Genomic DNA, 11868 nt, shown 5'->3' with positions numbered 1-11868 from the left:
GCATCTTCGGAAAAACTCACTTGGATGCTTGTTTTCTAATGAGTTTATTTTAAAAAATCATTAGCACTGTGGGGAGTCCCATGTTCTAAAAGTTCCAATGCATTGATGGGATCCAGAATGGTAATGTGTGTGTGTGTGTGTGTGTGTGTGTGTTGTGTTTGTGTTTCTTGGGTGATTTTTCCCAGATGTAGAGGTTCCAAATAGAGAGTACTATTCATCCTCCCAGGCAAAGGAGATTCTCTAGAGATGAATACCTTGGTGTGATATGTAGAATATGTTGATGGCATAGTTGGAAAGGTTATGAAAGTAATAAGGAAGTTAGATAGAGGCAAGGCTAAGGCAAAAATAAGGCAGATCAAAACAATGTTGTGAAGATCAGATGAACCCATTAACAGTCTATATAGGAGGCTGAGAAGAGAAGTTGTGGGGAAAAGGGGGATTTAAGAAGACTCTAAAGTTGAAACTTTGAGTTATTAATGATATCAGTGATGTTTCCAATATTGGGAAGGACAGGGAAAGAGAAGGGTCTAGGTTTTAGATAAATTTATAATTGCTAGAAGTTTGTTTTTATTTTTCTCTTATCTCATGTGTGAAGCCTTATCTAAGTGATCCATGTAAGGATAGATAGATGACAGATAGGTAGATGGATAGATGATAGATAGATGATGATGATAGATATATAGATGATAGATGAATAGATAGAGATAGTTAAGAGCCATTAACAGAACAAATGATTGAAAGCACATAATCATTTGAAGGACATCTTAAGATAAAAATAACCAGACTTCACATATTTGCAATTACTCTGTCACTGATGTCAACTGCTGATAAAAAAACAATGGACCCTCCAAACTGTTAGAGTTATTACTCCAATCACTTTGCACTTAACATATATTTATGTTGCAAGTACGGGGGAGGGGGAGCATCTGAACTCAAGCCATTTGCCATCTCTTAGACCTAAGTCTTATTTCTTTAACACTTGTAAAAATGTTACAAAGAAAACAGGGATAAATACAATAAACTCAATCTAAACGCATCTCAAGAAGTGGGTAGTCACTTACTTTTCATTCCAGTGAAATATAGTCATTAAAAACCAACCAAATATTGCAAATAATGCTATTCATTGAGAAAAAAAAAACTTCTTATTTTGTTACCAGTTTTGGTTTAGAAATAGCTTCTCTCTTTAGTCTTTTGAAAGATGTATTTAATGGGAAGGAATTAAAAATAAAATACTGGGGCACCTGCGTGGCTCAGTCAGTTAAGCGCCTGCCTTTGGTTTAGGTCATGATTCTGGGGCCCTGGGATCAAGCCCCATGTTGGGCTTTCTGCTCAGCAGGGAGCCTGCTTCTCCCTCTGCCCCTCCCCCTGCTTGTGTGTTCTCTCTCTCTCTCTCTAGCTTGCTCTCTCCCAAATAAATAAATAAAATCTCTAAAAAAATAAAAATAAGAAAATACCAAGCTCATGACTAAATTACTCCTAAACACACCATAGGCTTACAGGTAAGTCTATCTTTACTTTTTGAGTAGTTCATGACATAGAGAGGTAAGCGATTGGCCTATGTCAGAAATAAAAGTGAGCAAATCAACAGGTAAATTTAATAAGAAAAAAATATGATCTTTTTTCAACTGCAGGTTTTGGAGACCAGTGACTGTTCAACATACTTTCAGGTACTTGGTGATTCCCCTTGCTGTGGTAGGGGAGAGACTTGTCATTTCCTGCTATAGGAAGGCAGCAGGCTGTGGTAGAGAAAATAAAAATAGTACCACATTGCCACAAAGTATGCTCTACTCCATTTTGGTGTGTGTGAGTGGAAGGGTGATATTTTTTTTAACCTGACTTGATTTTATTTGTACTACCTTTGACAGTAATACAATGTGATTGTTTAAATGTATATTTTGAAGAGTTATGATTTAAAAAAAAAAGCAGTGAGTGTATTCTGAGTTGTGTATTCTGCCTTAGTTCACAGCTGGCAAATAAAAGTGGCAAATTTGTAGTTGGATGATTTTTTAAATGCTAAATGGACAAAGAGCTTATGAGGCCGCTGTTTCTCTGAAAATGTGTTTTCTTTTTGATTGTTTCCGAAGTTTCTTCAATTTGATTCCCAAATACATAAATGAATACATTATAATTATTTCAGGGGAAACTGTGAAGGAAATCCTATCAGTTCACTGGGATGGTATTCAGAGCACTTGTTTTATCCATTGGCAAATGATAAGTAAGAGCGAATTTTACTGTTGGGGGAAAATAGATAATTCTATAAAAAATCAGATGTAATTCTTTTTTTATCAGTCTATACTTTTAATGCTTTAAAAATATACATTTTTTGATTATAACAAATTAATTTCAAAATGTTTGTAAGGAAGCATTTTGCAACTGAAAAATGTATTCTTAAAGAATGTATTTTTTTAATTTTATTATATTATGTTAATCCCCATACATTACATCATTAGTTTTTGATGTAGTGTTCCATGATTCATTGTTTGCATATAACACCCAGTGCTCCATTCAGTACGTGCCCTCTTTAATACCCATCACCCGGCTAACCCATCCCCCCACTCTCCTCCCCTCTAGAACCCTCAGTTTGTTTTTCAGGGTCCACCGTCTCTCATGGTTCGACTCCCCCTCCAACTGCCCCCCCTTCATTTTTCCCTTCCTACTATCTTCTTTTTTTTAACATATAATGTATTATTTGTTTCAGAGGTACAGGTCTGTGATTCAACAGTCTTACACAAATCAGATGTAATTCTAATAAAAAGAAATGTTCTTTAAAAAGTGGCTTTTGTAATCTCCAAATGCTTTGATGTAGCTCAATTAATGATTAAGGCAATAGCTAGAAATCACTAAATGCTTTTAGATTTTATAACTTGAAAAGACTTTAAAACACATACTGCAAAAATTATGCAAAAAATTATGTGAAACTGGATTATTCAAAAAATGTTTCTACAAACATGTATGGACATTTATATTGTTTCTACAAGCATGTATGGACATTTGTATCATGTATTATTCATTTCCTAAAAGTCTGTTAATGGACGTTTAGTACAGGTCTATTCTAAGTGTTGTGAGAGATACACATATAATTAGGACAGAGTCTCTACTCTCAAAGAATTTACAATCTAGTGGGTATATGGACAACTAACTATACCATCAGACAAGATGAAACACATCAGGCCATAATAGAGGTACAAGCAACATGCTTTGGGAAGTCAATGGAAGAAAAGATAATTACGATTTAAATGACTCAGTGAAGATTTGGAGGATGAAAAAAGATTTTTGAAATTATCCTTCCTATCAAGAATTTGTCGGGGCACCCAGTGGCTCAGTCGTTAAGCGTCTGCCTTCAGCTCAGGTCATGACCCCAGGGTCCTGGGATCGAGCTTCACATCCGGCTCCCTGCTGGGTGGGATGCCTGCTTCTCCCTCTCCCACTCCCCTTGCATGTGTTCCCTCTCTCGCTGTGTCTTTCTCTCTGTCAAATAAATAAATAAAATCTTTAAAAAAATAATATGTCTATCAAACTGGGAAAGTGGGGAACTGGAACATAAAGACATGTAGGTTAAATGAAAAGACAGAGACAGCAAGGTACATGATATATTCAAGGACAGCCTGACATAATGGAAGCCTAGAGCATTTAGAAGAGTGTAAGAGATTAGGCTAAAAAGAGAAAATAAAGTTTTTTGAATGTCAGATTTTTAAGCCATCACAGTGTGGATACTTAAAAGATTTTGTACAAGTACATGATATGCTTCAATCTATATCTAATAAAAACGCCTGCAGAAATATGTCAATCTAAAATAAGAAAGTTATGCTATTTAACATAATAAAGAGGAAGTAAGGCTATTACTCATGTAAAATATTATAGACGGAGATAAAATATAAATGTGTGTTCCTCCTTCTGAAATATTGTGGAGTATTACTGATACTGTTATGGAAAATTACAGAAAGTTTACATTTGCTGATAGAAATACCTTTATTATTGCAAATGGCAAGATTTCATGTTTTTTATAGCTGAGTAGTATTCCAATGTGTATGTGTGCATGTGTGTCTATACATACACATCTTCTCTATCTGTTCATCAATCAATAAATATTTATGTTGTTTTCATTTATTGGCCACTGTACATAATGCTGTAATGAACATAGGGGTACACATATCTTTTTGAATCAGCATTTTACCACTTTCCATGTTTTTATTTAAATATCAGTTAGTTAACATACAGTGTAATATTAGTGGCAGGTGTAGAATTCAATGATTCATCACTTACATACAACACCCAGTGCTCATCACAACAAGTGCCCTCCTTAATTCCCATCACATATTTCATACATCCCCCCAGCCCACCTCCCCTCTGGCAACTCTCAGTTTGTTCTCTATAGTTAAAAGTCCACTTTTTGGTTTGCCTCTCTCTCTCTCTTTCTTGATTAGCTCAAACCAGTCTCAAAGATAATTCCAAAGAATAAGTTATGAGAATATTTCTCAAAACACAGCATCACTAGGCTAAGCATATAGCTTTGCAAAGTGACCATTTGAAGGTAACATTGATTTGCAAATATAAATGGTGATGAATTTCTTTAAATTAGTCATAGCAAAGGCAACTTTAGTGTAATGAAAATCATATTAGATTAAGAGTGAGAAGTCTGGAGTTCTTCTTCCATCCTGCCATTGGATGTCTGTGTGACCATGGGAAAGTCAATTTATCTGGGCCCTCCTTTCTTTAGTGGGGGGCACTCTAAATACTCCTTATTTTTAAAAAGTTTTTATTTAAAGTCCAGATAGTTAACATACAGTGTAATGCTAGTTTCAAGTGTACAATATATAGTGATTCAGCACTTCCATATAGCACCCAATGCTCATCACAAGTGCACTCCATAATCCCCATCATCTATTGAACCAACCCCCTACCCCACTCTTCTCCAGTAACCATTAGTTTATTCTCTATAGTTAAGAGTCTGTTTCTTGATTTTCCTCTCTCTCTTTTTTTCCCCTTTGCTCCTTTGTTTTGTTTTCTAACTCCATATATGAGTAAAACCACATGGTATTTGTCTTTTTCTGACTTATTTCACTTAGCATAATACTCTCTAACTCCATCCATGTCATTGCAAATGGCAAGATTTCATTCTTTGTTATGGCTCAGCAATATCTGTGTGTGTGTGTGTGTGTGTGTGTGTGACCTCTTCTTTATCCATTAATCAGTCTATGGATACTTGGGCCGTTTCCATAATTTGGCTATTGTAGATAATGCTGCTATAAACATCTGGGTGGAGGTGCCTGGGTGGCTCAGTAAGTTAAGCCTCTGACTCTTGGTTTCCACTCAGGTCATGAGATTGAGCCCTGTGTCAGGCTCTGCACTCAGCACAGAGTCTGCTTATCCCTCTCCTTCTGCTCCTCCCCCCACTCTCTCTCTCTCTCCCTCTCCCTCTCAAATAAATGAATAAATAAAATCTTTTAAAAATAAATTAAAAAAAAACCATCCAGGTGCATGTCTCCCTTTGAATTAGTATCTTGGTATTTTGGGGGGGTAAATACCTAGTAGTACAATTGCTGGATCGAAGAGTAGTTCTGTTTTTCACTTTTTGAGGAACCTCCAAATTGTTTTCCAGAGTGGCTGCACCACTCTGTATTCCCAGGAACAGTGTAAGAGGTTTCCCCTTTCTCCACATCCTCATCAACACCTGTTGTTTCTTGTGTTGTTGATTTTAGCCATTCTGACATATGGTGAGGTGATATCTCATTGTAATTTAGATTTGCACTTCCCTGATGATCAGTGATGTTGAGCATGTTTTCATGTGTCTTCTGCCTATTTTTAACTAGGTTATTTGTTTTTTGGGGGGGTATTATTTGATAAGTTCTTTATTGATTTTGGATAGTAAACCTTTATCAGATATGTCATTTGTGGGGTCCCTGGGTGGCTCAGTCAGTTAAGTGTCTGCCTTTGTCTCAGGTCATGATCTCAGGGTCCTGAGATTGAGCCCCACGTATGGCTTTCTGCTCAGCAGGTAGTCTGCTTCTCCCACCTACTCTCCTTCTTTTCTCTTTCTCTCTCTCTCTCCATCCCTCTCTCAAATAAATAAATGAAATCTTAAAAAAAAGTTATGTCCTTTGCAAATGTATTTTCCCATTCCAAAGGTTGCCTTTTAGATTTGTTGATTGTTTACTTCACTGTGCAGAAGCTTTTTATCTTGATGAAGTCCCTGTAGTTCATTTTTGCTTTTGTTTCCCTTGCCTCAGGAGACCTATCTAGTAACAAGGTGCTACGGCCAGTATCAGAGGTTGCTGCTTGTGTTCTCCTCTAGGATTTTGATGGTATCCTCTCTCACATTTGGGTCTTTCATCCATTTTGAATTTATTTTTGTGTATGCTATAAGAATGTGGTCCATTTTCATTCTTTTGCATGCTGCTGTCCAGTTTTCCCAACACCATTCGCTGAAGAGACTCTCTTAACCCATTCGATATTATTTCCTCCTTTCTCAAAGATGAATTGATCATATAGTTTTGGATTTATTTCTGGGTTTTCTATTTTGTTCCATTGATCTATGTGTCTGTTTTTGTGCCAGTACCATATTGTCTTGATAGATACAGCTTTGTAATATAACTTGAAGTCTGGAATTGTGATGTCTCCAGCTTTTATTTTCTTTTTCAAGATTGCTTTGGCTATTCAGGGTCTTTTGTGGTTCCATACAAATTTTAGTATTGTTTGTTCTAGGTCTATGAAAAATGCTGGTGGTATTTTGATAGAGTTTGCTTTAAATGTGTACATTTCCTTGGGTAGTATAGATATTTTGATAATACTTGTTTTCCAATCCATAAACATGGAATGTCTTTCTATTTCATTGTGTCATCTTCAATTTCTTTCATTAGTGTTTTGTAGTTTTCAGAGTATAGGTCTTACACCTCTTTGTTTAAGTTTATTCCTAGATATCTCATTGGTTTTGTTGCAACTGTAAGTGGGATTGATTCTGGAATTTCTCTCTTTTTTTTTTTTATTGGTGTATAGAAATGCAAGGTTTATGTACATTGATTTTGTATCCTGTGACTTTACTGAATTTGTTTATCATTTCTAGTAGTTCTTAGTGGAGTCTTTCAGGTTTCCATATAAAGTATCATGGCACCTGCAAAAAAGTTAAAGTTTTATTCTTCCTCTCTGATTTGGATGCCTGTTCTTTCTTTTTGTTGTCTTATTCCTGTGGCTAGGACTTCCAGTCTATGTTGAGTAAAATGATGTGAGTGTACATCCTTGTCTTGTTCCTGACCATAGAAGAAATGCTCTCAGTTCTTCCCCATTTAGCTTGACATTAGCTGTAGGTTTTTCATGTAAAGCCTTTATTATTTTGCTCCATATAAACCTACTTTGTCTGGCGCCTGGGTGGCTCAGTCATTAAGCGTCTGCCTTCGGTTCAGGTCATGATCCCGGGGTCCTGGGATCGAGCCCCGCATCAGGTTCCCTGCTTCGTGGGAAGCCAGCTTCTCCCTCTCCCACTCCCCTTGCTTGTGTTCACTCTCTCGCTGTGTCTCTCTCTGTCAAATAAATAAATTTTTAAAAAATCTTTTAAAAAAAATAAAAAATAAACCTACTTTGTTGAGGGTTTTTATCATGAATGGATGCTGTACTTTCTCAAATGCTTTTTCTGCATCTATTGAAATTATCATATGGTTCTTATCCTTTCCTGTATTAATGTGATGCATCACGTTGATTTATTTGTGAATATTGAACACACTTGTCATCCAGGAATAAATCCCTCTTGATCATGATGAATGGTCTTTTTAATGTATTGCTGGATTTGGTTTGTTAGTATTTTATTGAGGATTTTTGCATCCGTATTCATCGGGGATATTGGACCTTTTTTTTAGTGTTCTTTATCTAGTTTTGGTATCAGGGTAATGCTGGAGTCCTAGAATGAATTAGAAAGTGTCCCTTCCATTTCTATTTTTTGGAATAGTTTGAGAAGAATAGGTATTGACTCTTCCTTAAATGTTTGGTAGAATTCTCCTGCGAACCCATTTGGTCATGGACTTTTGTTTGTTGGGAGTTTTTTATTAGTGATTCAATTTCTTTGCTGGTTATTGGTCTGTTGAAGTTTCCTATTTCCTCCTGTTCCATTTTTTGGTAATTTTTATCTGTTTTAGGAATTTATCATTTCTTCCAGGTTGTCCAATTGTTGGCATATAGTTTTTCATAATATTCTCCTGTAAGTGTGTTTCACTGGTGTTGGTTATTTCTCCTCTCTCATTTGTAATTATTTTTATTTGGATTCTTTCTCTTTTCTTTTTGATAAATCTGGCTAAATGTTCATCAATTTTATTATTTTTTTTCAAAGAAACATCTCCTGTTTTCATTTATCTGTTCTATTGGGTGTTTTTTGCTGTTTGGTTCTCTATCATTTATTTCTGCTCTAATCTTTATTATTTCACTCCTTCTGCTGGCTTTAGGCTTCATTTGTTGTTCTTTTTGTAGCTCCTTAAGGTGTACAGTTAGGTTTTTTATTTGAGAATTTTCTTGCTTCTTGAGATAGACCTGTCTTTCTATACACTTCCCTTTTAGGATCACTTTTGCTGCATCCCAGTGGCTTCGGGACATTCTGTATTCCTTTTCATTTATTTCCATGTATTTTTTTATTTCTTCTTTTACTTCCTAGTTGACCCATTTATTGTTTAGTAGCTTATTATTTAAACTCCATATATTTGTGGTCTTTCCAGATTTTTTGTTTTTGTTTTTGTGGTTGACTTCTAGTTTCATAGCATTGTGGTCAGAAAAGGTGAGTGGTATGATTTCAATCTGCTTGTATTTGTTGAGTCCAGTTTTGTGGCTTAATGTGTGATCTATTCTGGAGAATGTTCCATGTGGACTTGCAAAGAATGTGTATTCTGCTGTTTTAGGATGGAATGTTCTGAATATATTTGTTAAGTACATCTGTTCCAGTTTGTCATTCAAAGCTATTGTTTCCTTATTGATTTTCTGTTTAGTATATCTGTCCATTGATGTCAGTGGGGTTTTAAAGTCCCCTCTTGTCATTATATCATTATCAATTAGTTCCTATATGTTTGTTATTAATTGAGATTTTTTGAAAGAGAGAGCATGCAGAGTGGTAGGGAGGGGCAGAAGGAGAGGGAGGGAGAGAATCCTATGCAAGCTCAACACTCAGTGTGGAGCCTGATGTGGGGCCTGATCTCACAACCCTGAGATCATGACCTGAGCTGAAATCAAGTGTCAGACACTTAACTAACTGAGCCACCCAGGCACCCCTGTTTGTTATTAATTGTTTTATATATGTGGGTGCTCTCATGTTAGGTACATAAATATTTATAATTGTTAGATCCTCTTATTGGATTTTACCCTTTGTTATTATATAGCGCCCTTCTTTGTCTCTTGTTATAGTCTTTGTTTTAAAGTCTAGTTTGTCCAAAATAGGTATTACTGCTCAGGCTTTCTTTTGACATCCATTTGCATGATAGATGTAGGTGTCTTTAGGTCTAAAATGAGTCTCTTTTAGGCAACATATAGATTTTTTAAATCCATTATGACACCTCATGTCTTTTTATTGGAGGATTTAGTCCATTGATATTCAAATAATTGTTGATAGATATGCATTTATTGCCACTTTCTTACTTGCTTTATCATTGTTTCTGGAGATTTTTTCTGATCCTTTCTCAGCTTTGTCACTTTTGTTCTCTTCTTTGCACTTAAAATATCCCCACTAATATTTCTTGAGGGTTGGTCTACTGGTCATGAATTCCTTTAGTTTTTGTTTTTCTGGGAAACTCTTCAATTCTCTTTCTATTCTAAATGATAGCCTTGCTGGATAGAGTATTCTTGCTGCAAATGTTTCCCATTCAGCCATTTGTCATATAATGCCACTCCCTTCTGCCAAGTTTGTGTTGGGAAATCTTCAGCTAGCCTTAATGGTTTTCTTCTGTAAGTTAGGGACTTCTTTTGTTTTTCTACTTTTATTTTTTTTTTTTCTTTATCACTGTATTTTGGAAATTTAATCACAATATATCTTGGTGTTGGCCTGCTTTTGTCAGTTTTGATGGGAGTTCTCTGTGCCTCCCGGATCTCAATGTGTGTTTCCTTCCACAGATTAAGGAAGTTTTCAGCTATTATTTCTTCAAATGAATTTTCTGTCCCCTTTTCTCTCTCTTCTTCTTTTGGTACTCCTATAAAATGAATGTTACTATGCTTGAGGGAGTCACTGAGTTCCCTAAATCTCTTGTGTTGCATAATTCTTCTCTCTTTGTTCAGCTTGATTACTTTCCATTACTTTGTCTTCTAGGTTATTTATTCATTCTTCTCCTTTTCCCAGCCTGCTATTCATTACATCAAGCCTGTTTCTAATCTCATTTATTGCACTCTTCATTTCTGAAACCTTTTCAATTATTTTATCTCTGTGGTAAGGGTCTCACTGATGTCTTCTGTTCTGTTCTCAAGCCCATTGAGTATCCTCATGATTGTTGCTTTAAATTCTCCATCAAGCATCTTACATATATCTCTCTGGCTTAGATCTCTGGCGATGGCCTTGTCTTGCTCTTTCATTTGGGATAAATTCCTCCATCTTCACATTTTGTCTAAGTCTCTGCCTCCTCCTTGTGTTAGAAAGGTCAGTTATGGGATGCCTGGGTGGCTCAGTTGGTTAAGTGTCTGCTTTCAGCTCAGGTCATGATTCCAGGGTCCTGGGATTGAGCCCCACATCGGGCTCCCTGGTTGCAGGGAATCTGCTTCTCCCTCTCCTTCCTGCTCTGCTTCTCTTACTATCTCTCTCTCTCTCTCAAATAGATAAATAAAATCTTTAAAAAAAGAAAGAAAGGCCAGTTATGTCTCCTGCCCCTGAAAGTAATGACCTTATGAAGACGAAGTCATGTAGTGCCCATGTCCTAGTGCTCAGGGTGTGTCACCAGTGTGTGTTGTGTACACTCTGCTATTTTTTATTTATTTATTTTTATTTTTTTGGCTGCTCTATTCTTCAGGCCACTCATCTGCTGAAGCCCTCCTTGCCTGCTGTGGGCAGTGTTTCATACTTGGCTTGAATGTGGTGAGTTTTAACTAGGTGTGCTTTGGTCTACTTGTGAAATGAGACCTGTCACCACTTCCTCCAGAACTGAGGCCCTGTAGAACTCTCTGGTCTGGAGACATGGCATGTGCAGGGGGTTGTGCTGGTCTTCTGGGTGAAGGGCCTATCATGGTGGGAATAGGTCAAGAGTTATTGAGAAAAGTACTCTCACCAGATCACAGGGTTTGGGGCTTGTTGTATGTAAGTTAGGCAGCCAGCATGGGTGCTGTGGTGTTTCCTGCAGGTGGCTCTGTGTTTATGCTGAGGGCCAAGGGAATAAAATGGTGCCAGCCAGCTCCTTTGTTCCCACTGAGGTGTCTCTATGAATGCAGCCTCTCAGGGACATGCTCTGGGAAGAATGAATACTCTCCCCACTTTGTGTCCCAGGCACTCTTCAGATGGCTGTTTCCACACTGTCCACCTCTAGGTTGTTTGCCTGCCTTCTCTCCAGGAGTAGTGCAGTGCCCTCCAGTCTCTGACCTGGCTGGCATCTACCAAGCCTGCTGAACTTTAATACTCCAGACTTTAATCTGGGCTGGTTGCAAGAACTCATGGAAGTCAGCCTCTCTCATTTTCCAAGCCAATGTCTTTGGGCAAACATTCTACATTCCCCTGTGTACTTCTCTCTCTCTCTCTCACCCTTCTCTGTGACCATGGCTCCCTCCCTTCTGTAGCACTTTCAATCCATTTCTCCTCTGAACCGTATCTCCATGCTTCCTAACCTCTTCAGTGTGGTCTCTTCTGTCCTTTTAGTTGTGGAGTTTGCTCTGTCATCTTCAGATCTATTTCTGGGGTATTAATATGATTTGATAGTTATCTAATTATGT

The sequence above is a fragment of the Mirounga leonina genome, unplaced genomic scaffold (genome assembly GCF_011800145.1).
Source record: "Mirounga leonina isolate KUSES-001 unplaced genomic scaffold, KU_Mleo_1.0 Mir_204, whole genome shotgun sequence".
Taxonomy (NCBI): Eukaryota; Metazoa; Chordata; class Mammalia; order Carnivora; family Phocidae; genus Mirounga; species Mirounga leonina.
This window is presented reverse-complemented; position numbering follows the sequence as displayed.